This window comes from Monodon monoceros, unplaced genomic scaffold (assembly GCF_005190385.1).
Source record: "Monodon monoceros isolate NGI ecotype Baffin Bay Population unplaced genomic scaffold, NGI_Narwhal_1 Super_Scaffold_11, whole genome shotgun sequence".
Classification (NCBI taxonomy): domain Eukaryota; kingdom Metazoa; phylum Chordata; class Mammalia; order Artiodactyla; family Monodontidae; genus Monodon; species Monodon monoceros.
In genome coordinates, this window is record NW_021703767.1 from 6412671 (window position 1) to 6436254 (window position 23584).

A 23584-nucleotide genomic window follows, 5' to 3' on the forward strand; every position below is an offset into this window, starting at 1 on the left:
CTTACCGTCAGCTCCATTTCTGTCTGGAACATTCCACGGAGGACTTGGTGGGATTGAGAATGAAGCTTATCTTACAAATGCAAACCTCCATTAGGGCTGCGGTGGGAACCTATGATGATGTCGAATAGCACTGTGGATGCTGCTGGCCCCGCCGCGCTCCTGTTCATCCGCGTCGTGTGCAGCTCCATCTGAGGCTGGACCGTGGCTATAGCGGGCCACACCGCTCAGGGCCAAAGAGGTCTGGGGTGAGAATACAATCATGCTGTGATGTGATGGGTTTCTATAAAAAGTGCATCACCCATGAGGTCTTTCACTTTGCTTTCCAATTGGAAAAAGACACTTCTTATTTTCCCTACTGTCGGCTGTCAATATCTTTCTCAGGCATTCCTTTTAATAGCACAGAAAAATCGAAGACACCTGAAAGAAAGGCCGGCACCTAAAGAACGAAGAGGTGGGTACCAATGCTGCTCTGTGCCAGGCCTGAGCAGACGGTCAGGAGGAGTGGTGATCGGGCGGTGGCAGGGACGAGGTGGGTAGAGTGAGGGCTGGGGCTCTGGGTTGGGTGCCGGCTCCACCACTTACCTGTGTGAGCACAGGTAAGAGGAAGGAGAGGGGAAAGGAGGCTGCAGCTCCTGCCCAGAGCCCTCCCCACCTGAGGCCACGGTGACCCAGTAGCCTCCTTGCTCCCGCCCTGCTCTGATGGGATGTACTAAGGAAAGACTTGGCGTAAAAAATGCTGCTGACCTTTTTTTTTTTTTTTTTAAGGAACTCCTTTATTTATTTATTTAGTTTTGGCTGTGTTGGGTCTTCGTTTCTGTGCGAGGGCTTTCTCTAGTTGCGGCGAGCAGGAGCCACTCTTCATCGCGGTACGCGGGCCTCTCACTATCGTGGTCTCTCCAGTTGCGGAGCATGGGCTCCAGACGCGCAGGCTCAGTAGTTGTGGCTCACGGGCCTAGTTGCTCCGCAGCATGTGGGATCTTCCCAGACCAGGGCTGAACCCGTGTCCCCTGCATTGGCAGGCAGATTCTTAACCACTGTGCCACCAGGGAAGCCCTGACCTTTTTTAAAAGAGTTAATTTTTTTTTTTATTGTGAGAGAATACATATAACATAACATTGATCATTTTAACCCTTTTTTGCACACACCATTCAGTGACATTAAGTATTTTCACATTGTTGTGCAATCATCACCACCATCCATCTCCAGAGCTTTTCATTCATTACACCATTAAACACTCACTCCCCCTGTTACCTGCCTCAGCCCCTGGTCACCTCCAGTCTACTTTTTGTCTCTATGGATTTGACCACTCACAGAAATGGATCAGACAGAATTTATCCTTCTGTGTCTGGCTTCTTTCACTGAGCATAATGTCCTCCAGGCCCACCCATGTTATAGCAGGTGTCAGAATTTCCTTCCTTAAGGCTGAATGCTCTTCCGTTGTATGTATGGATAAACCACATTTTCTTTATCCATTCGTCCACTGATGGACACTTGGGTTGTTTCTACCTTTTGGCTATTATAAATAGTGAACATTGGTGTGCAAATATCTGTTTGAGTCCTTGCTTTCAATTCTTTTGGGTATATATCCAGAAGTGGATTTGCTGGGTTATATGGTAATGCCGCTTAATTTTTTGAGGACCGGCCATACTATTTTCCATAGTAGCTGCACCATTTTACATTCGTACCAGCCATGCACAAGGGTTCCAGTTTCCCCACATCCTCGCCAAATTTGTTATTTTCTGATTTTTTTTTAATAGTGGCCACCCTAATGGGTATAAAGTGGTATTGCATGGTGGGATTTGCATTTCCTTAATCATTAGCGATGCTGCCTGTCTTTTCACGTGCTATTGGTCATCTGTATATCTTTTTTTATTTTTTTGGCTGCGCCGCATGTGGGATCTTAGTTCCCTGACCAGGGATCGAACACGAACCCTCTGAAGTGGAAGGGCAGAGTCCTAACCACTGGACCACCGGGGAAGTTCCTATGTATCTTCCTTGGAGAAATGCCTATTCAAGTTCTTTATCCATTTTTGAAGCCGGTCTCTGATTTTACCTGCAGTTGGAAGGCTGGCTAGTTGAGCTCTAAGATGCCAATGTTTTAAAAAAGATTTTCTTTTAGAATTTTCTTTGAAGGAAAGAAACTTGTCTCTGTAATTGGCTGGGCAATGTTATACTTAGGAAAAATGTTTCTGTACCATATTTCTTCTGTCTCTAGGGGGAGGCAGGGCCTTCACCTCTTGCTGGTTCCTTGCCTTCCCGGTGTGCACAGGGAGTTTGTGATTTGCTGAAGCCAACACTCCTTCTTGGAACTGGAGCAAAAAGGAAGATTTCTGTGAGGCCCCAGAAAGCAAGTGGCTGAAACCACTGAAAGTATCAGCTGTGGTTAACAGGGTGGAATGGCCAAGGCAGAGTGGGGAGGATTGATGCTCTATCCTACACCTAACTCTTGGCTTTGAGAACTATTTGTAAGAAAGTCTTTAATCTTTTTTGTTATTCTTAGCCAATAGGCACTTGTTTTTCTTTTTTTTGCGGTACGTGGGCCTCTCACTGCTGTGGCCTCTCCCGTTGCGGAGCACAGTCTCCGGACGCACAGGCTCAGCGGCCATGGCTCACTGGCCCAGCCGCTCCGTGGCATGTGGGATCTTCCCGGACCGGGGCACGAACCCGTGTCCCCTGCATCGGCAGGCGGACTCTCAACCACTGAGCCACCAGGGAAGCCCCAACAGGCACATATTAATGCTGTTTATTGTCAGAAAGATTTTGGAAAAACTCTATGGTTGGTTAAATGGATTAAAACATATATAAAAATTGGACATAATTGTTCAGGATTGTTGATAGTAAGGGGGCTGTGCAGGTGTGGAGGCAGAGAGCAATTTTGCTCTAAATAAAGTCTATTAAGAAAGAAAGGACTTTTGAAAAGGAGATCTCCTACCACGTCAGCACCAAACCTACAGAGATCGTATCATAAATTAAGCGTAATACAAAGCACATCTTCTGAGAGGCGTAGCTTGAATAACTAAGGCTTTATCTTCAAAGCTAGATTGATATCTATTGTTTGGCTTGAAGTGGGAGATACACATCTTTACTAAAGGAATAACATCTGTAGTGTAGGCCCCAAGGACAGTTCATTCATTTGCTGGTGCGCACGCACACATACACACATACGTGCAATGCCCATACACGTGTGCTGCGTGCAAAGCTGGGGAGGCTGAACGTTCCAAGGCAACAGCTACTCATTCACTATGTCTGGATCGCAGGGTAGATAAGGCTTTTGGTGTTTGCTTACTATGAAATTCACTCCCCTTCTCCTTAACCAAGAGTTTCTTTGGCTTTGAGGAGTGTCCTGACTCTACTGTCCCCCACCACCGCGGCTGAGCGGGCCTGGGTCTTTCTCTATTCATCGCCTCTTGGCGGGTCCTTACTCACTGTAGCTCTTACCATAGACCACAGCCATCTTCTTGAAGTTCTCTTGGTTTCTGGGATACCATTTTTTCTTGATTTGCCTTTTATTCCTCTGACTCTCAGGGAAGCCTGCCCTGGCTCTCCCTGTGTTGGTTAGACAGCCCACTGAAGTGGGGTAATTTGAGGAGAACTTAATAAACGGACAATTTACCAGCTTGGGGGCAGGGTGGTGCAGCACCCCAGAACCAGGAATAGTGGGGAGCCCTTGCTGACTCTTGGTCCGAAAGCCGAAAGGGGGGGAGCAGTTTTATCATTGACAGAACCTGGAGAGAGAGCTCAAGGAAGTGTATCTCTGAAAGCAACCCAGCAGGGAAGGTTGTGGGGGGGAATAAATACCACAACACCCTCCTCTCTGTGAACTTCTGATGTGCTCCCAACAGAGGCTGGCAGGTGGGGGTCATTGATGCATTTCACCCCCAGGATCCTGTGGCAGAGTGCAGAGTGGAAAAGCAGGGACAGTGAATCTACAGGGGCAAGAAGAAGCATGCGGCCACTGCCGTACCTGATATGGGCTGAATTATGTCCCCCCCCCCTCCAAATCCATATGTTGAAGTCCTAACCCCCAGTACCTCAGAATGTGACCTTATTTGAAGATCAAGTCTTTAAAGAGATAATTAAGGTAAATGAGGTCACTAGGATGGGCCCTAATCCAATCTGCCTGGTGTCCTTATAAGAAAAGAGGTTAGGGCACAGACACACACAGAGGGAAGACCCTGTAAGAAGACAGGGAGAAGATGATGGTCTATAAGCCAAAAGGCCTCAGAAGAAACCAGCCCTGCCTGCACCTCGATCTTGGATTTCCAGGCTCTGGACCTATGAGACATTAAACTTCTGTTGTTGAATCGTCCTGGTCTGTGGTGCTTTGTTACAGTAGCCTGAGCTAAGACAATACCTAGAGCTGCAACTTCCCCCAGCACTTTTTCCTCTTTCCTTGCCTGATTTGTCTCTTTAGCCTTTACTATCATCTGGGATACCATGTTTTATTTATCTTGTCCTTTGTCTGTCCCAAAGCCCCCTTCATCCCCGTGTCAACCCCATAAAGGTGTGATTTCTGTCTATTATGTTCGGTGCTGAAGCCCCAGGGACTAAATCATCACCTGATAAATAGAAAGTGCTCTGCTGGGGCAAAAGTTTGTTGAATGGAAGGTTTTCCAAATCTCTCCTTTTTAATAATCTTTGCTGGTTTCCTCCTCTGATCACCTCTTAAGCCCAAATGCCCCAAACTGCACTCATTGGTCTTGGCCTCTGCAGACCAGCATCTCCTCTGGTCATCACTTTGATGAATAACACTGCAACCCAAGGGTGTCTGCAGCCAGGGACTCCAGAACCATTCCGGCCTCAGCCTCTCCTGCCTCTCTGCTGTCTGACACATCTGATCCTCTCTGTCTGCGGTCATGGCCTTGCACTCAGCCACATGGGGATACTCTCCACGTCCTCTCTGAGTTGGAGTCTAGGCTGTGGTAGGTGGTGAGTGGAGGTGTTCTGAGCATTAACACTTCATCACTTCATAGTGTCAGCTGTAGGTGGGCCGGTCCAAGGGAGGTGCCAGGAGGTGGGAGGAGGCTGGTGTGCGAGTGAATCAGACGTGCAGTGCTGTGTGTGTGTGTGTGTGTGTGTGAGAGAGAGAGAGAGAGAGAGAGAGAGAGAAACAGACAGAGACAGAAACAGAGACAGAGAGATTGAGAGAGACACACAGAGAGAAAGAGAGACATAGGGAAAGAGAGAGAGAACACATGTGTATGAAGTTTAACAGACTTCCTTCCTCTTCATGCAACATGATCTAATCCTATCAATTGTCAGGATATTGGCATTTGGCAAATGTGATGAATAAGTTTTTCTGGAAGGAAAAAGAAACTCCAAGACTCAGCCAGAATGTGAGGTCTCTTTGTACGTATGCACCATATTTCCTCAGAAGCCTCTTGGGGAATTTTTTGCTCATCTGAGATACAGCCCTCCAGGCCTCAGGATAGGGCCTGCATTCATGTTGACTGTTTTCCAAATATCTAAACTTCATCACAGAGAGAATTAGGACTGACCTAGGGTCAGGGAATGGGAAAGTCGAGTTGGAGCCTGTTTCTTCGGAACGCATGGGTGGCCGCCCAGCACAGGAAATGGGAAAACTGGGGAGAAAATCTTGAGCCAGTTCAGGTGTTGGCTCTCACTGGCAGGTCCTCAGACTCACCTCTTACTCTCTCGAAGGCGAGGACCATGGTTTCCATGGATGGGGTCCATGCGTGCACATGTGTGCACGTGCTTGGGTGGGTGTTCATGTGTGTACAGGCTTGTGCATGCATGTACACATGTATGTGTGTGTATGAGAGAGAGAGGATACCTGAATTAGCACATTCGGTTATTAAAATAAAATGAAAGCCTCTTTGAAGAAGGTGACGGGTCTACCCAGTTGCAGGGCATGTTGTGGACGGCTGGATTAGCGGACTCCTTCCAGGAAGTTTGAACCTGTAGCTGTCTGGACATGATCTGGGGACGAGCGGAGGCCAAGAAAAGATGCTCAGAGAGAATAACAAAGAAGAAGAATGTATGCAAGCGTGGGTTGCCAGGGATTATTTGCATCCAAGAATGTCTTGTTTTATTTGTTAGAAACTCAGAAAAGGAAATAAGAAGAAAATGTAGAATGTACTACATTTCAGAATTTAGGGTGTCAACAATAAATTGTGCAACTACTGACGCTTATTATGAGCGTTCCTTATTATGGGAATTTGAATATGCCATTCCTAGCCCCTGAATTCATTCTTTCACTCACTTAACCGTTGAACAAATATTTCTTGAGTGCCTGTGATTTATTGATTCACTGATTCAGTCAGGCAACGGAGAGATATCACCCTCTCACTACATGCGTCATACGGTACTAATTTTGCCAAAATGTTAAACACTTTTGTGGAATGATTTTATTCTAGAAATGATTTTTCCCATCTCTTCAGCATCCTAGAAGAACTCTAAATAATCCTTGGCACGTTATTTCAATATTTTTACGTCACTTGATTAAAAAACATTCCTAAAGCCAACCATTGTGTTTTCATGGCAAAATATGGTGCTATTGATGTAACTGTTGGAGCGATGACATCCACACACACTAAATTCTGTAAACTATGACTCTACCCCCGATCAGGTTGGCACAGTTTGTAGAAGGAGGGAACAGACTTGAGTTCTTACAAATACTGGGGAAATGCAGGTTCGAGAGCAGTGTGGAAATGATCGTTTCCTCTATATTTTTTGGCAGAATGTCCCAAACCCTTATCCTGGCCTTTTCCTTCTTTTGTTTGGAAAGCTTCTGGTATCCTTGTCCCAGCTCAGCCTGACTCTTGAATGAGTCACCCCCTATGACTGGCTATTCTTTGCAGCTGAGCACAATCTAGCAGTGTCATCTTTTTCCCTTTCCAGAAAGCCAGCTAAGTTCATACCCTGGGGACCAGATTGTGCTGTTACCTGCCACTTGGGCAGAAGCTTGTCTTCATCTCCAGGAGCCACAGGCTGGAGTCCTCCCAGAGCAAAGACCAGATTGGCCATTTTTTGATAAAGTGCCCCGGGTCCCTACTGCTTCTTTCATTTGGAGCACAGGGCTGGTGTCTGACTGCTGATGTGACTAATGTTCCCATCTGACCCCCTTATTTCAGGGGGCTGGAGGAGGGGGCCTAGAATGAGGTCTCCAAGAGGAGGGGACAGGGCTTTGTAGCCCGGATCAGATGAGCTCCTGCCCTTCCTAGCCTGTCTGCAAGCCCTGAGGGTCAGCGTCAGCCTATGGCCTCTGCCTTGGACCCCGCCCCGGCCCCCACCTCTTTGAAGAGCCCTGCAGGGGGTTCTGCTAGGCTTTGTCTGCTGAAGCCTCATCCAGTGATGATGGGTAACCTGGGACATCCGTGGATGTCCTTCAGGGCAAAATGCCATGAAGTGGAGTCATGGTATTTGAAGACAGCTGGCCAGTGGGACCAGAGGGCTAGGATCCAGCAGAAACCCCGGGGGCTGCTCCCCTGCAGCCATTCCTTTCTCATAGGTTCTCACAGCCCTGACCCTGGTTGACAAAGGGGCTTCAAGCCCTGCCTCACTAACCGGTCCAGCCGCATCCAAGCTCTCTCTCTAGCTCACGTAGCTTTGCCCTATAGCCATCCTGAACTACTTCCAGCTACTGGAACTGCCCTTGCCCACCTCTGGGCTGCCACACATGCTGTTCCCTTTGCTGATACACTCTTCCCTCCCCCAGCCTGGCCGTGTCCTAATCCTCTAGCAGGTTTCAGCTTCCGTGGGGCACCCCTGAGGGTGTCATCCTTGGCCATCCTAAACAGATCAGGGGCCTGATCCTGTGCTCCCACACGCCTCACACATTCCCTGATGACAAAGCCTGGACCACGTGGGTCAGCCTCTGGGCTCAGCCACGTCCTACCCTAGTATGTCAGCTCTGCAGGGACCAGACCTGTGTGATACCACTCTCTCCCCAGGGCCTGCACATCACGGTCAGTTGGTAGCTGTGGGAATAAAGAGCCCTGCGCACCTAATGCCAGGTGCTGAGCAAGGTGCCAGGACACAGGGATGAGAAAAAGGCCCGGGACTGGGACTTCCTGGGGCTGGGCTAAGGGAATCAGAGAATTACAACATGGTGCCCAAAGTGGTCCCCTGCATGGGATTCTAGTGCTCTTGGAGAGGCTGGAGGATGGATGCAGGATGCCCAGCCCAGGGGAGGGGCAGCAGTCAGGGAAAGCTGCCTAGAGGAGGTGACGCCTTAGATGAGTGTTCTCCTTACTGCCTTGTGCTGCCCACTAGGCTCCTGGAACCATGGAACTGTGGCCTCGAGCTGTGCTCTGGAGCCGGGGGTGGCGGCAGGGCTCCCAGGACCACAGGTGGGAGTTTGGTGCCCAAGGTGTCCAGGCTGGTGGGAGCCCTGTGGCCTCTGGCTCTCTGATGGTGGCTGTATTAGTCAGCTAGGGCTGCCATAGCCAAATACCTGAAACTGAGTGCTTTAAACATTTACTTCCTCATAGTTCTGGAGGCTAAATGTTCCAGATCAAGGTGTGGGCAGGGCTGGTTTCTCCTGAGGCCTCTCTCCTTGGCTTGTGGATGGACTTCCTCTCCCTGTGTCCTCACGTGGCCATCCCTCTGTGTCCAAGCCTCCCTGGTGTCTCTACGTCCAGATTTTTTCTTCTTACGAGGACACCAGTCAGATTGGATTAAGGCCCCACCCTGATGGCTTCATTTTACTTTAGTCACCTCTGTAAAGACCTGATCTCCAAATACAGTCACAGTCTGGGGTGCTGGGGGTTAGGGTTTCAACACAGGAATTTGTAGGGGGGATGCAATGCAATTCAACGCAATAGTAGCTAAGGCACATGCTATGTGCGTCGTTTGCGTAAAGTTTGCACACCTCCATAGAGTATGTAAACGTCACCTAAATACCCTGAAATTTGTCACCCTTTACTCACCTGTTCTTGATTTTCCCCCTTGTTCCCCACAAGGTTTCAAACCTCAGCCACCTCTATGGCCACATTCCAGCACAGAGGGCAAGTGTCCAGGAGACATGAGCGTTGCCGTGAGGTCAGACCCTTCCGGGTCACGGGGTCATTCGGACCACAATTAGACGGTGCTGTTTACTGGTTGGTGAAGCTAAGCTTGATGTAAACTTCTGCTCCTTTGCTTTAGTTTTTATTTCCCTGAGAGGATTTTCAAGGTCAGCTGAACCCCTTTCACTGTCAATCAGTGTGAGGTGTGTCCCCACAAGAAGCATCCTGACTTTGCAGGGAGGTGGGATTTCCCAGCCCTTGGGTCCTTAGTTAGGGTCCCCTTGAAAGGACTGTGGTTACTGGGCCACCTTGGGTTGCATCCTCATTAAAGCAGATGGGACAGGGCAAGCATGCTATGGTTGATGGTGAATAATCATAGTTTTTTTTTTTTACCTTACTATTATTTTTACTGAATGAAAGATTCTTTACATTCTGTAGAGCTTTACAATTTTCAAAAGTTTCACACATGACTTCATATAATCCCATAATAACCCCCCTTTTTCCCTCCCCACCCTGTATTGCCCCTCCCCACTTCCCTCGCCCCACTGTTAACTACTAGTTTGTTCTCTATATCTGAGTCTGCTTCTTTTTTGTTTTATTCACTAGTTTGTTGTATTTTTTTAGATTCCACACATAAGTGATAGCATACAGCACTTGTCTTTCTCTGTCTGACTTATTTCACTTAGCTTAATGCCCTCAAGTCCATTCATGTTGCCACAAATGGCAAAATTTCCTTCTTTTTTATGGCTGAGTAGTATTTGGACAATTACTCGGTCCCCTCAAGGGCCCTGAGTTCTCTCCACAAGGGGCTCCATTTGATTCCCCTTTCTGGGACTGTCATTAACCCCTCACCCTGGTGTTTTTGCTTCCCATGCGGTTTCAGAGCTTAGCGACCCAAAGTTCCACTTTCTTGCCTGAAAGAAAGAGTGCTGGCATAGCTCTTCACCACCCCTCCTGCAATGGCATCAACTAAATCTGATAAAGAGAACTTTATAGACATTAATTATAGCTGAGGACTCCATTCTGTGTTTTATATGCAAGCCTTCTGTGCTCTGTTTCTTAGGAGAAACCTCATAGCAAATTAACCTTTATATGGGCCCATTAATCTTCAAAGCATTTCAATGACTTTAGTCAATCCCAATGACCCTCTTGTTCAGGTAATAATGAGCCTTTCTGGTCTCATATTCTTCTCCCTTCTACGTCTACACTTTTGTTGATGCAAGAAAAAACAAACACAAACGAAATACTCTGTGCGATCCGTGCCTCAGGGCTGGGGCCAGGTTTGGATGGGCCATATTCCAGGCTCCCGGTCTCATGTTCTGGTCAATCAAGGCCTCTCCTCAGAGTGGACTCACTCTGCAGTGAGAAGCTCAAAGCCACGTTTGATTTCCGAAGCCTCTGACCAACTCTAAACAGGCCTCTTTTCATTAAACACGCACATACACACGTGCACACACACGAGTGCACGCACTCTTGCGTTGGCACGCACTTTTGCAAACTGGCAAAGAGGTTTGTGTGTGGGGAGGTGGGAATAGAGGTGGGCTTCTCTGAGGAGCCCTGTATCAGTCGATCGGGGCGTTTACTGGCTGCCAGGTGAAGAAAACCTGTGGAACGTATTGGACAGGCCACCCCCTCTCGGAAAGCCTGCTCTCACTCCGTCGAGGTCTGGCACAGGCAGAGCCAGGATGGACTTAGTCAGCCCTATACTTCTGGTTTCCAAAGTGCAATTCCCAGCCGCGTTTTGGTAAGTTCATTGCAGACAGAGCCCCTCTATTTGCAGGGGACCCCGGGAGGTACAGGGGCTGCGTTCTTTGTGGCTGTGGTCTCCAGCCTAGACCAGTTGTCCGGCTCCTTGTTTCCAGGTTTGGATTCCAGCTCCATGCCTTTCACTGGCAGAGCTCTCGCCAAAGGGATTTTTCTCCAAAGGTTCAGAAAAAAAGTCAGTGAAATAGTGGTTTTAAGTGTTTTCAGTGGGTTTTGGGGAAAGAAGTCAAGAAGAAAATGAGCAGAAAAAGTCCTTCCGAGTACAACCTGATGCAAAGGCTCCCTACAAGATGCGAAGAGAGCAGGTGACCCGATGATTAGTCTGTGCATTTTTGCTCCATAGAAACACTCCCGAGAAAGGGCCAGACTCCCACGGCGCCCATCAGGAAGTGCAGGAGAAACCTTCTGGAGTGGATGGACAGCCACCTAGACGCCGCATATGCCCCCTCCCTCTGGGCCTTTGTGCGGGAATTTCTTAGAGCAGGACATGAAAAGGGCATGTGACCCTGATGTGAACAGACAGATCCCCTGCAGATGCTAATCTTACGCTCATGTTCTTGCAGTTTTTGTTTTCCCGCCATCACCAGCCTGGTGTTCAGACCACAGTGACCACCATGGGATTCTGTTAAAAGGGATAATCTACTCAACCATTCCATAGCCTCAACTGCCTGGGCTCACGGGGAGAGAGGCTGATACAAATTTTCTCGTTCAGAGAGAATAAACTTTCACTTATTACTTATCACCTTAATCACTTTTTTTTTTGTTGTTGTTAGAGGGACCAGTAATCCTGAGAGGAAAATGATGGCTAGAGAGGGTGCCAGGGGTCACAGCAAGGGCCTCAGATAAGGACCCTCCAATTCTTCTGCGAGTGGAGACCCAGGCCTCTGCTTCCAGGATCAGTCGGGAGAACACTGTTTTCCCACATCCAAGGACATCTATTCGACAGATAGCAAGGCAGACCCACTCACCTGGTGGACCAATTTCCATGTGCATTGCTGCCTACCTCTCTCATACTTACTGCCTCTAAGTGCTCACCCATCCCCCCTACTCACTGTCTCTTCCACCCAGCACAGCTTTGGACACCTAGACTGTACCTGTACCTGCATCCATGGTCTTGGGCACCTACAATTTCCTTTGTGCTTTGGGACATTCCTGCAAAAAGTCAGAAGTGATGCAAAGCTTCCCCATGACCAGGGGTGGGTAAGGGAGGGTTGTCGGATTCCAAACTGCCAGTGACTTTCAGGTGTAAACCAAAGGGCCGCCGCCAGCCCGGTGGGGAGGGTGGTGGTAACTTTCCAGTATATCTCAGTGGTTAGTCCTTCCAGCCTAGAGAGAGACAGCAGCAGGGCAGTGGATGGGTGTGGCCTGAAGAAGGTACAGACAGGAAAGTCAGGAATACATACATTACTATCCTGGAAATTAGCAATCAGATTTTAGGTCAGCGGTTTTAGAAAATTATATGCTTTCTCATAGTTAAAAAAAGCCTTATTTTTAAGGGACATTTCTATTCTCGTTTTTTTTTAAACATCTTTATTGGAGTATAATTGCTTTACAATGGTGTGTGTGTTTCTGCTTTATAACAAAGTGAACCAGCTATACGTATACATATATCCCCACATCTCCTCCCTGTTGCGTCTCCCTCCCACCCTCCCTATCCCACCCCTCTAGGGGGTCACAAAGCACCGAGCTGATCTCCCTAGGCTATGTGGCTGCTTCCCACTAGCTATCTACTTTACATTTGGTAGTGTATGTATGTCCATGCCACTCTCTCACTTCGTCCCAGCTTCCCCTTCCCCTTCCCCGTGTCCTCAAGTCCATTCTTTACGTCTGTGTATTTATTCCTGTCCTGCCCTATTCTCATTTTTAAGATGGAGCAACAGTGGGGCAGAAATAGCGCATGTGAAGGATTAGAGCTCCAAAGCAGACTTGCGGTCAGAAGCAGACTGAAAACTCTTCCTATCGCTACTCGGTGGGTCGATCCCAAATGTGTCTAGAAGAGCCGTTGGTGGAGACCATGAAGGTGGAGAGCCCTGGGATGGGGGTGAGGGTGGGGATGGGCATTGGAGGGGAGAGGCAAGGGGCGAGAAGGCAAGCTGATTCTCCTCAGGCCAGCTCCTAGCTCATGCTGCCGCCGAGGAACCATCTCCAGCTGCATTAACTATTTGGGGCAGGAGAGGAAGGCTTCCCAGACCAAGAATATCATTCTGATCAGGTTTGGATAAGAAGAAAGTGTTTGAGGAAGAGGATTATCTTGGCGAGTTCTTGGAGAGAGTTGTCAGAGCAATTTGGAAATGAAAATCAACTTTGAAAACCATCACGTGTGTTACTCTGAAACGATTTTATGTAAAACTGGAAATGCCCACCCATGTGAACTACTTATTTGGGGGATTATCTGTTACACGTTTTAAATTCCACCTGGGTCCCCATTGCTACTGCTCACATCTTGTAGCATCCTTGCCCCCAGGCTACAGGGAAGATGGGGAGAGGACAGAGGATGGGGTGGGGGATGATCACATGACCCACATCAACCATTGTCACATGGTGGTGGAGGGAGGGTGGCCTCATAAAATACTGGACGCCCAGTTACATTGAAATTTCATTATTTTTACAGTATAAGGATGTTCCAAATACTGCTTGGGATATACTTATACTAAAAAAATAATTCATTGTTTATCTGAAATTCAAATTTAACTTTTGGTTTTGCTAAATATGGTGTCCCTTCTGCAGGGAGACTCTTTCAAATAGATTTAGCCGAGGTGTTATTCCCTTCCTGCCAAAAGACCTGGTGTCTATGTATGGGTGTGTGTGTGAAGACACAAAATGCAACCCTTTGTTGCAGGATTGTAGAGAGTGAAAGAATCTTCTAGCAGCGAGCAGATACAGCAATGACTTGTGGGTGGGGTACCTTGGCAGATAGGGGGTCTCCTTAATTTTCAGCCTCAGACAGAACAGTGCATCCGTTAGAAACAGCAAGAAGTAGGTCTCTATATGCAGTTACTGAGGACCATCCACTCGCGGGACGGCTATGGGTTGAATTATGTCCCCCCACCAAAAGATAGGTCGGAGTCCTAACCTCTGGTACCTCAGAATGTGTCCTGCTTTGGAAATGGGGTCTTTGCAGATATAATTAGTTAAGATGAGGTCACTCATAGTGGCTTAGGATGGGTCCTATCCAATATGACTGGTGTCCTTATAAGAAGAGAAGCAGTAACACAGGACACACAGGGAGATGCCACGTGATGACAGTGGCAGAGATGGGAGTGATTTGTCTACTAGCCAAGGAATGCCGAGGGTTGTTGGCAACGCCAGAAGCTAAAAGAGAGGTGGGGAGCGGATTCTCCCTCACCACCCTTAGGAGGAACCAACCCTGCTGACACTTGACCTTGAACTTCTGGACTCCAAAGTGAGAGGTAAATTCCTGTTGTTTAAGCCACCCAGTCTGCGGTGCTTCATCACAGCAGCCCCAGGAAACTACCAGAGTGGCCGTCATTTGATGGCCAGCAAAATGACTGAGGGTGCTCTGCAATAATTTAAAATCCTGAATTCAGGAAAGAGGCTATTCCAACAACCAGTGGAGTGGGATACAAGAAATAGAGATGGTTCACCAGGATTAGTGACTCTAGACACAAAAATAAGACGAGTACCTGGCCAGACCCAGGAGGGAGCTACTTCTGACGCCCCCCATAGGCTTGGTGACACCAGAAACACATTTCCGGTATTCCTAAGCTATGTGTGTGTCAGAGTGTGTAGATAAAAACTCTGTTACATTATCTGTTGACTGCACCTTGTATATAATATATAATATATATTGACTGCACTCTGTATATAATGCCTTCCCCCGTAGGGGTCATACTCTTGATTGTTATTATGAAGTCTTAAATTAAAATAATTGCTTGAGATTCTGTCATCAAGGTGAGTAGATCAGGACAGTCAAGATGCCAGTGTCAGTCTAATATCTAGGTCAGAGGAGCCTCCACCCTCTTAGGAAATGTGTCTTTCACATACACTCTGCTCAAGGGTGACGTGTGTTCTGTTCCACCCCCCAACTCCATCAGTTGCTGTATATTCTGAAACTACAAAGTGATTTTAGTGTGATCTTATATGCATTCAGATAAAAAACCAGATATGTTCCCCATCACTTAGGATAACTCCCAATCTCAATCATTCAACTCTACTTCATTCAGCTCATCCACAAGCAAAAAGAGGTGATGAGTTTGAGGTCAAAGTTCTTAAATTAGACAGAAGTGTTTATTCATTGCCCACTATGTGCAAATCCTAGGTGTCACCAGGCTTAGGTGTACTGGGTATACAGGTGTCTATACATTTGGCGTCATAGGGACTCTGGGTGACATTAATGGAAGGCTTGGTTGTTTTGACATGGGTTACAAATTAAGGTTGGGGGTCTGTCAGACCTTTGCTTACAGCCAGGGGTGAACATCCTCTACCCTCCCCACCCCTTCCCCCCAGTGGGCATCACGTCTGAAGGACACTCATCCTTGAGTCGGGTTTCTTGTCTTTCAGCCATCTCGTTTTGGGTTTTTCAATTCTGTTCCTACTCCTTCCTTGGCTTTAGTGCCCTTTCTTTTCCCCGTATCTGTACCCCAACTGTGCACATCATCTCTTTTAAGAGCTCGCCTCTTCCAGGAAGGCTTCCTGGAATCTCTCCTTTGCCTTACATCCTCATCGTTTATATAATCCATCTAAATAAATATATCATAGTTGGGTTCACAGTGATACACTGCTTTGCAACGTGTGTCTGATTCCACCAAAACCCTTTTTGGTCTCTTTTCAGAGTCCTCAAATTTCACTCTACGCCCAATGGGCCACTCCTCTCTCCTCCCCTTCCATTCATGAGCTGACGCTCAGCGCCTTTTTGTCCATTCACACGTGACAGGAGTCTACCTGTGCTCTTCTTAAATAACCTTTATGACATTCATGTGAGTTGGGGAGAAAATTAACAGGAAAAATTGCAGAGCCACCTGGAGCAGTTGCCCTGCTTATCACTCGGGGTTTTATCCCATTTCCCCCATAATTAGGTTACCTGTGATGCAGCCAGCTAATTGCCTGCCCCACCCCCCAGGGAACTCCAGCGCTATCTGTGAACACACACATCTCCCCACTGCAGGACAGATGTCATGTGTGGTTTCCTTCCCACACAAACATCTGCTCTGTTGTTCCAAGCCTGTCATGAGAGCCAGCCGGCTCAGACTAGCAAAGGGATGGGTTCTTGGGTGAGGTGTTGGATCCTGCCAAGTTCTAGGCACCCGCCTGGGCCTCTCAAACTGTGTGACCCATCATCCCTGACTGGAAGAGCCTCTGTGGCTGCATTTAGAAATAAGCCCCCCGGATACTGTGCTCACATGTTCTGGTGGCCTGGGGCAAAAATGGGTCTAGGGACCAAATGACTCTTGACATTGACGTGAGTACGCTGAGTAATTTTTATTTTGGGCAGCCACAGCTTTTTTCCCCTTTTCTCTAACAGATGAATGAATGACCAGTGAGCCACGACCTGGGAACCAAGAGACTCACGCACGTAGGGTGCACCCAGCTGTACTCACAAATGTCTTCAAGGGCTTCCTAGGCATTCCGGGGTCCTGACCCAGCCACCTCCTGGCCCCAGAACTTTCCCTGTGGGTCTGCAGGAGACCTGGCCCCCCCAGGGACCGTGGGTGCAGCTTGTGGTAGCAGTTGATTTTTTTTTAAGCACATAATAATTTGCAGGTGTTGGCAGTCACCGGCCAAGCCAGAGCAAAGTTCCAAATGCTAAACCACAAACATATATCATTTTTACCCTCTGATTCCCGGAAATGAGACAGTGTCACAACACAACAGTTCATGAAGATGAATATGCCTCTTCCCTTTAGGCAGTTAACTGGTGCCGATCTGGTGGAGATTATTGGCTCTACATCAATTGCATTGCTTTACAAAGATGGAGAGACATCTCTTTGCTTCTGGTTAGTGAAGATCACCTGTCTTCTTCACGTGACAGTGAATCTTTAAAGATTCCAGCCGCACAGAGCTTATGTTGAAAGAGACCCAACAGCAGTCGTGTAGGTTTCTCATGTCTAAATCTGGAGTTCTCAACCTACTTTGTGCTTAGGCCTCCTTAGGATTCCTTCAGCAGCCTGGAGAAGCCTAGGATGGCTTCTCAGAATGAGGGCTTAAGTATATAGGGTTACCAAGGAAACCATTATGCTGAAACACAGTTCACGAAATATTACAAAAAAACCAGAACTGTGGAATGGTAATCCATGTGCTTCTTTATTAATACATTAAAAACAAGATTGAGTGGTCTGTCGAATAACTACCATAATTTCAAAGGCGAGGGAAGCATGGAAGGTATGTAAGGGTCTTGCAACGGCAGCAACACAATATGAAAATATCTGTGGGTCTGGTGGTCACAGGTGTGGCAGAGCCTGTGGGTTTCGTTGCCTGTGTTTCTGAAGCAGGGAAATGCTACATTCTGCTGGAGGTCAGTGAAAATAACAATACAATTTCTTTCCCATCCAAGTTTACAGACGGCTGGACTTCTAACTCGGGTAAGCCCCTGTGTTCTGTGCCCTGGTGGTGACGGCTCCGGACACATGTGGACGCTGCTTTGCCCCTACTCTCCTGTGTGCAGGTCCTTGCTTGGCCTTGTGGCTCTGATGACCTTTGACCTCCTGCCATTTCTGAGTCCTGGCTTACTTTCCCTAAGGTCTCTTGGTTGAACCGGGTCCTCGTGACGAAGCTAGAAATTTACCCCCTTCCAAGGAGTCAAACCAAATTGAGTGAGTTGGTTCTTTTTATATGGGTCTAAGCCCATATAATGGGTCCACTCCATTTGAAAGAGTTTTTCCAAAGAAACAAGACACCAAATATGAAGCCTGGTTTTCAGCAAGGCAACCTACCTGCTCCTGGGCTTTTTCTTGTGGATGCTGTCACAAAGTGGCCCAAAACAATAGGAAGATGTTCTCCCACAGTTCTGGAGGCCAGAAGCCCCAGATCAAGGTGTCAACAGGAGAGGCCCAGGAGAGGATCCTTCCTACCTCTTCCAGCTCCTGGTGGCTTCAGGCAGTCCTTGGTTTGTGGCTGCATCACTCCCATCTCTGCCTCTGTTCATATGGCCTCTTCCCTGTGCATCTTTTCTGAGGACACAATTCAGCTCACTAAAACACCCGAGTCAGAAATTGCCTATAGGAGTGATGGAGTGTAGAAACCAGGAGTGTGGAGAAACTAAAAGTCTGCTCACTGGGCTGCCGCAGAGCCACGAAGCCGGGCTTCCTGGAGAAACTGCACTGTGTTTGACATGGAGACTGGAGCTCCTGAGAACCGTCTCACTAAGTCCTCACAACCACATGGAGGGGTAGGGCTGTTGTATTCCCAGTTTACAGGTGAGCAAATGGAGGCTCAGAGAGATTCACTTGCTCTCATCCACAAATCAGTCCCGGAGTGAATCCAGAGAGCTTCATTCCGGTGCTCCCATCAGCTGACCTGCAAGGCCTCCCTGTGCTGTCCAGGGTACTAGACCCTGACGACATGTGACTGTTTGAATTCAAAACAATTAACTCTAAATAAAATCTAAACTCCAGTTCCTCCAAGGCGATGGAGGGGAGTAGCTACCATATTGGACAACACAGAAACGTAGAACGTTTCTGTCAGCACAGAAAGCTCTACTGAGTGGTACTTCTCTGGACCAATGTTTATATTTATCTTATAATAATACCTATATCAATGGCATAACAACTAACCAGAATCCTCAATTAACCAGACAGTTTTTTCAACAAATAGTTTTGTGGAGTAAGGAGAAAATGAGAGGCAGACAAATGGAAGAGAGATTTAAAAAAATCCAACCACATTCTCAGTAATACCAGGAGAATGGTCAAGTGTAGCTCCACCTAGGAGTCCCGTGGGGTCATCGTGGACCCCTGGCCTCCGGGCGGCTGTCCTCATTCAAAAAAGCAAGAGTAAATTATATCCACTCCATTACACTGGCTAGGGCAAGAAGGTAGACTGGGCTTATTCCACAAATGCCCAGCTTTTGCAAAGATCTCCTTGAACTAGCCAGTAAAAGGAACTTAAGCTTCTTATTTTGGGGGCATTCCACTTGACCGAGTTTCATCCGTGTTCCCAGATTGGAGGGAAGAGGACCTGTTGGCCATTGGACCAACCAATTCTGCCATTTTCTTGCAGTTGGGGGATTTCTTTAATATCCACCTTGGTTTTATAATGATGCCAGTAAAAATACATTCAAAACGGAGGCAGAAGTTCACGCTCCAATGATGACAGCTTGAGCAGACCTTGTTGGGGTCCTGGGTGAGGTGGCAGCTGGCACTGGAAGAGGCAGGGGTGTGGAGGGGCTACAGTGGACACCAGTGGCCAGAGGAATTCACAGCCGGCACACTGGAAAGGAGATAGTGTAGTGGGCTCTGCTCAGGGTAGCTTAGTGCCTTTGAATGGGGATGGGGCTTGACAGGGATGGGGTGGGGAGGTGGCAGTATTGCTTTCACGAACTTTGCCCTTTGTAGGAGGGGCAGGTTCAAGCTGTGGGCAAGTTTTAGAGGCCACGGTAATCATCATTGTGCATCCTTGGTCCAGGTAAGGATGGAAAACCCTTTCTCGTGTTCTCTGACAGCTGGGGAAGCCGAGGGAGTGTGTGGTCAAGGCCCAGGACTGGTCAGTGGGTGAGCACACAAGTCAGAGGACGGAAGGTCTACTGGCGTCCAGCCAGGGCTGCTGCCTGGGGAGTGTCCCAGAGCCACGAGGCAGCTGGGGGCTGGGGGCTACTGTGGGCCCTCCCTTCATGCTCATGATGCCTGGGCTCCTTTCTGCACCCCTGGGTGGCTTCCTCACGGAGAAGCTGCGGCTTCTGCATTTACAGTTTGCCACAAACCAAACAGCAAGGGCAGGGCCGATCTGGGGTCCCACCGCTCCTGGGAAGGGCTGCGGACTTCAGTGTCTAGGGACATCTTTCCCCTCCGTTGTCTTGACTCATTTATGAAAGAGCAGCTCAAAAGCCTGTTTGTGACTTCTGTGTTTCCCTGAAAATGTGGGGATGTGCCTGGTCCCTCTAACGCAGGCACAGCAGAGATGTCAGAGACCTGGGGTCTCTCAGATTCCTCTCTGTAAACACTCCCTCCCGGCCCTGGGAAGGAAGCATCCAGGGAAAGGGAGTTAGCAATGAGCCAAATGGGGATTTGCCAAAATGCCAATAAATGCTAGACACTCAGATGGGTGAGGTGGGAGCCCTGAATTTACACAAGCCACCCTGCTGCCCCCCAATCATTAAATCATGATTCACTGAGAACTTCCGAGTGCCAGGAGTGGGGGAACAAGGAGGGAGCAGGACCAAACCCCAGGCCTGCCCTTAGGAAGCCTGAGGTCCAGGGAATGGGATCAGGCCCCAAACACCCATTGCTTTGCTTTCTTTCCACACGTCCTTCCTCTCTCTTCAACTGAGACACCCAATCTCTTGCCGAGAAAGGACTACTCAACATTTACTATGACTCTTGAGGTTCATGGTCTTGGAATGCAGGGTTTCTGATGGCCAAGCAATGTGTTCAATGCCAAAGCCACTCAGGAGCTCAACGCGAGTCCCCATCTAGCGGAATGAGGTGCGATGCTGCAGAAGCTGGGCTCCCGAAGGAAACTTCCCACCCCTGCCCTGGCCTGAGTGCTAAACCAAGGTGGAGTGTGCCTTTTTTTTTTTTTAATATTTATTTTTGGCTGTGTTGGGTCTTCGTTTCTGTCCGAGGGCTTTCTCCAGTTGCGGCGAGCGGGGGCCACTCTTCATCGCGGTGCGCGGGCCTCTCACTGTTGCGGCCTCTCCCGTTGCGGAGCACAGGCTCCAGACGCACAGGCCCATTAGTTGTGGCTCACGGGCTTAGTTGCTCCGCAGCATGTGGGATCTTCCCAGACCAGGGCTGAACCCGTGTCCCCTGCATTGGCAGGCAGATTCTTAACCACTGCGCCACCAGGGAAGCCCTGGAGTGTGTCTTAAAAGAAGTTAGGAAGGCTGTGGACTGTCATTCTGAAAACCAACTCCCATTTGTGGCCAATCCAATCATAACTCCAGTGCTGAGCACCAGAAGTACCACGGCTGGGATGTCACCTTTACCTCCTGGTAGCTTCTCACCTGGGCCAGTCTGTCCAGTACCTCCATAACACCTTCCAGCATCTGAGTACCCACTAGTCTAACTCTGATGACTCTTGGTGTAAATGCCTCTGGATATTCACAGAGTCGGGGCTGGTTGTGGTTGAATTGCAAAGTCAAAGCCATGGCCATTGGGACATCCTTGGTTCTGAATGTAGGCAGTATAAGTAAAGACCAGAAGCAGTTAGGACAAAGCCTGATGCGCCATTGTGCAAAGGGTTGGTTGAGGGTCAGCCCCTCCTTAGGGGATTAGGAGCTGGGCCCCACCCTGGCTTCCTGGCAGCCCCATCTGCTGGGGAGGCTGAGTGGCATGGGAAGGGCTGGCCTCATGCCCTCCTCACCCTCTCCACCCTCTCTTCTCTCCCAAGTGTGGATGCACCACTGATCAGGCCTGGAAACTCTCCCGACTGCCCAGGCTTGGGGCCACCTGCCTGTCCTCTGAGCTCTTACCCTGCTGTTCCCCTCGCCCAGAGAGCACTTCCAGATTCACTGCATGAATCTCACCTGTTCATCAAAGTCTAGCTAAGATGCCTCCATCTCCATCAGACTTTCCCAATCACACCTTTGAACTCCTATTGCGCCCTTCAAATGCTTACCCTGTTTTAGGTTTGGTTGTCACAGTGATTCTCCTACTCGACTCATGGGAAGGGATTTCACTGAACTCCCTCACCTCCCCCAGAAGGTCTGGGTCTGAGCCTGACCTGGGAAAACACTCGGTAGAAGGACTACCCCATCCTCCTTCGATTGCCTTGGACGCAGGACAGCAAAATGCTGTTGCAGACGGCCTGGCTGGGTGCAGAGTGCGTGGTAAAATACAGTTACACGTGTTGGCTTAAACTGGGGGGCGAATATGGTGACACAGTGAGAGAAGTAAAAATCCCACACTTTACAGTGTGAATTGCCCAATTAACCAAGGATAATAATAACGAAACAATATTTCTAAAAGCTACATTTTTTTAATATTCTATACATTTTATTATGAAAAATTTCAAAAATCACAAATGTAGAAAGACTAGAATCATGAACTTTTATATACTCATTGCCCAGCTTCAATAATTATCAACCCATTAACTCTCTTGAAAAACCAGGTGTGCATCTGAGCCTGTTATGACATATCCTCTTTCACAGAGCTCTTCAGAAACAGTATCTTACAGAGCAACCCCCAGGCAAAAGAGTAGAAAGAGCACATGGCATGAGAAACAAAGGCAGGCTGTAAATAAATGTCTAAAATGGAGAAAATCTGCCCATTTTTACAGCAGCCTGGAAAACACAGACTTGTTATGAAAGGACACTGTTCCTTTAAATTACTTACTGATCCCCCCAGATCTTGTGCCCTGGTCAAATGCCTGACCACTCTTGCTTTAACTTAATCTAAAAATCATGAGTAGAAGATTACAAAAGATCCAAAAGCAAAGACAATTTTTATTTTCCACAGAACAGAACAATATCAAATAGCCAACTCCATCCCCAACAATGGTCCTTGCTGTTGGCATTTGCTTAACCAGTCTTTAGTCCCTGCTTGATAAACTTTATAAGGTAAGATGTAACCTTTTTGTTTTATTTATTTATTTATTAAAAAAAATTTTTTTTTGCGGTACGCGGGCCTCTCACTGTCGTGGCCTCTCCCGTTGCGGAGCACAGCCTCCGGACGTACAGGCTCAGCGGCCATGGCTCACGGGCCCAGCCGCTCCGCGGCATGCGGGATCTTCCCAGACCGGGGCACGAACCCGTGTCCCCTGCACTGGCAGGCGGACTCTCAACCACTGCGCCACCAGGGAAGCCCCTAAATTTTTTTTTTTAACGTCTTGATTGGAGTATAATTGCTTTACAATGGTGTGTTAGTTTCTGCTTTATAACAAAGTGAATCAGTTATACATATACATATGTTCCCATATCTCTTCCCTCTTGTGTCTCCCTCCCTCCCACCCTCCCTATCCCACCCCTCTAGGTGGTCACAAAGCACCAAAGCTACGATTTTTTAAATGCCCCCAATGCACCAGGCGATTTATATACATGTTATAATTGACTCTTACAATAGCTCTGCAGTGCTCAGGCAATCACCATCACCACCATCACCACCACCACCACCACCATAATTACCGTCATCATCACTGTCCAGTTGGGACGACCAGGGCTGGGGTAAATCGAATGACTTACCTGAGATCCCACAGCTCGTTAGGGTCAGAGCCAGCACCTCAACTTGGGTCCTTCTGCTGTTCAAATCCATGCTTTACCCAAATAGCCTAAAATTGCTTTGTAAAAATAATAATTATTTATTTTTAAATGGATTCAACGGTTTTCTGTTTATTGTCTCATTTGAAATCAAAGGAAGATTTCAGAAGTTATTATTACATATATTGTAATACCAGTTGAATCTAGTTCAAACCCTTGGTTTCCACCTGGCTGCCCATTGGGACCACCTGGAGACCTGGTTAAAACCAGCCTCTGATTCTGAGATCCCAGGGGCCTCCTATTCCAGGCTACTCCTATGGGTAGCCAGATTCAGGGCCTCCATCAAGCCAGGATGTGATTTGGCCCCAAGGCCAACATAACCAGGCTGACACTTTCTTCTCAGGGGACTGTTGGCCATGGGCTTCAAGGTCTGTGGGGAATTAGGACCCTTCTAATCTCCCCAAGTTCAGTGGGTGGGCCTGCTGTCCCAGAGCCCACACCACACACACACACACACACACACACACACACACACACACACACACAC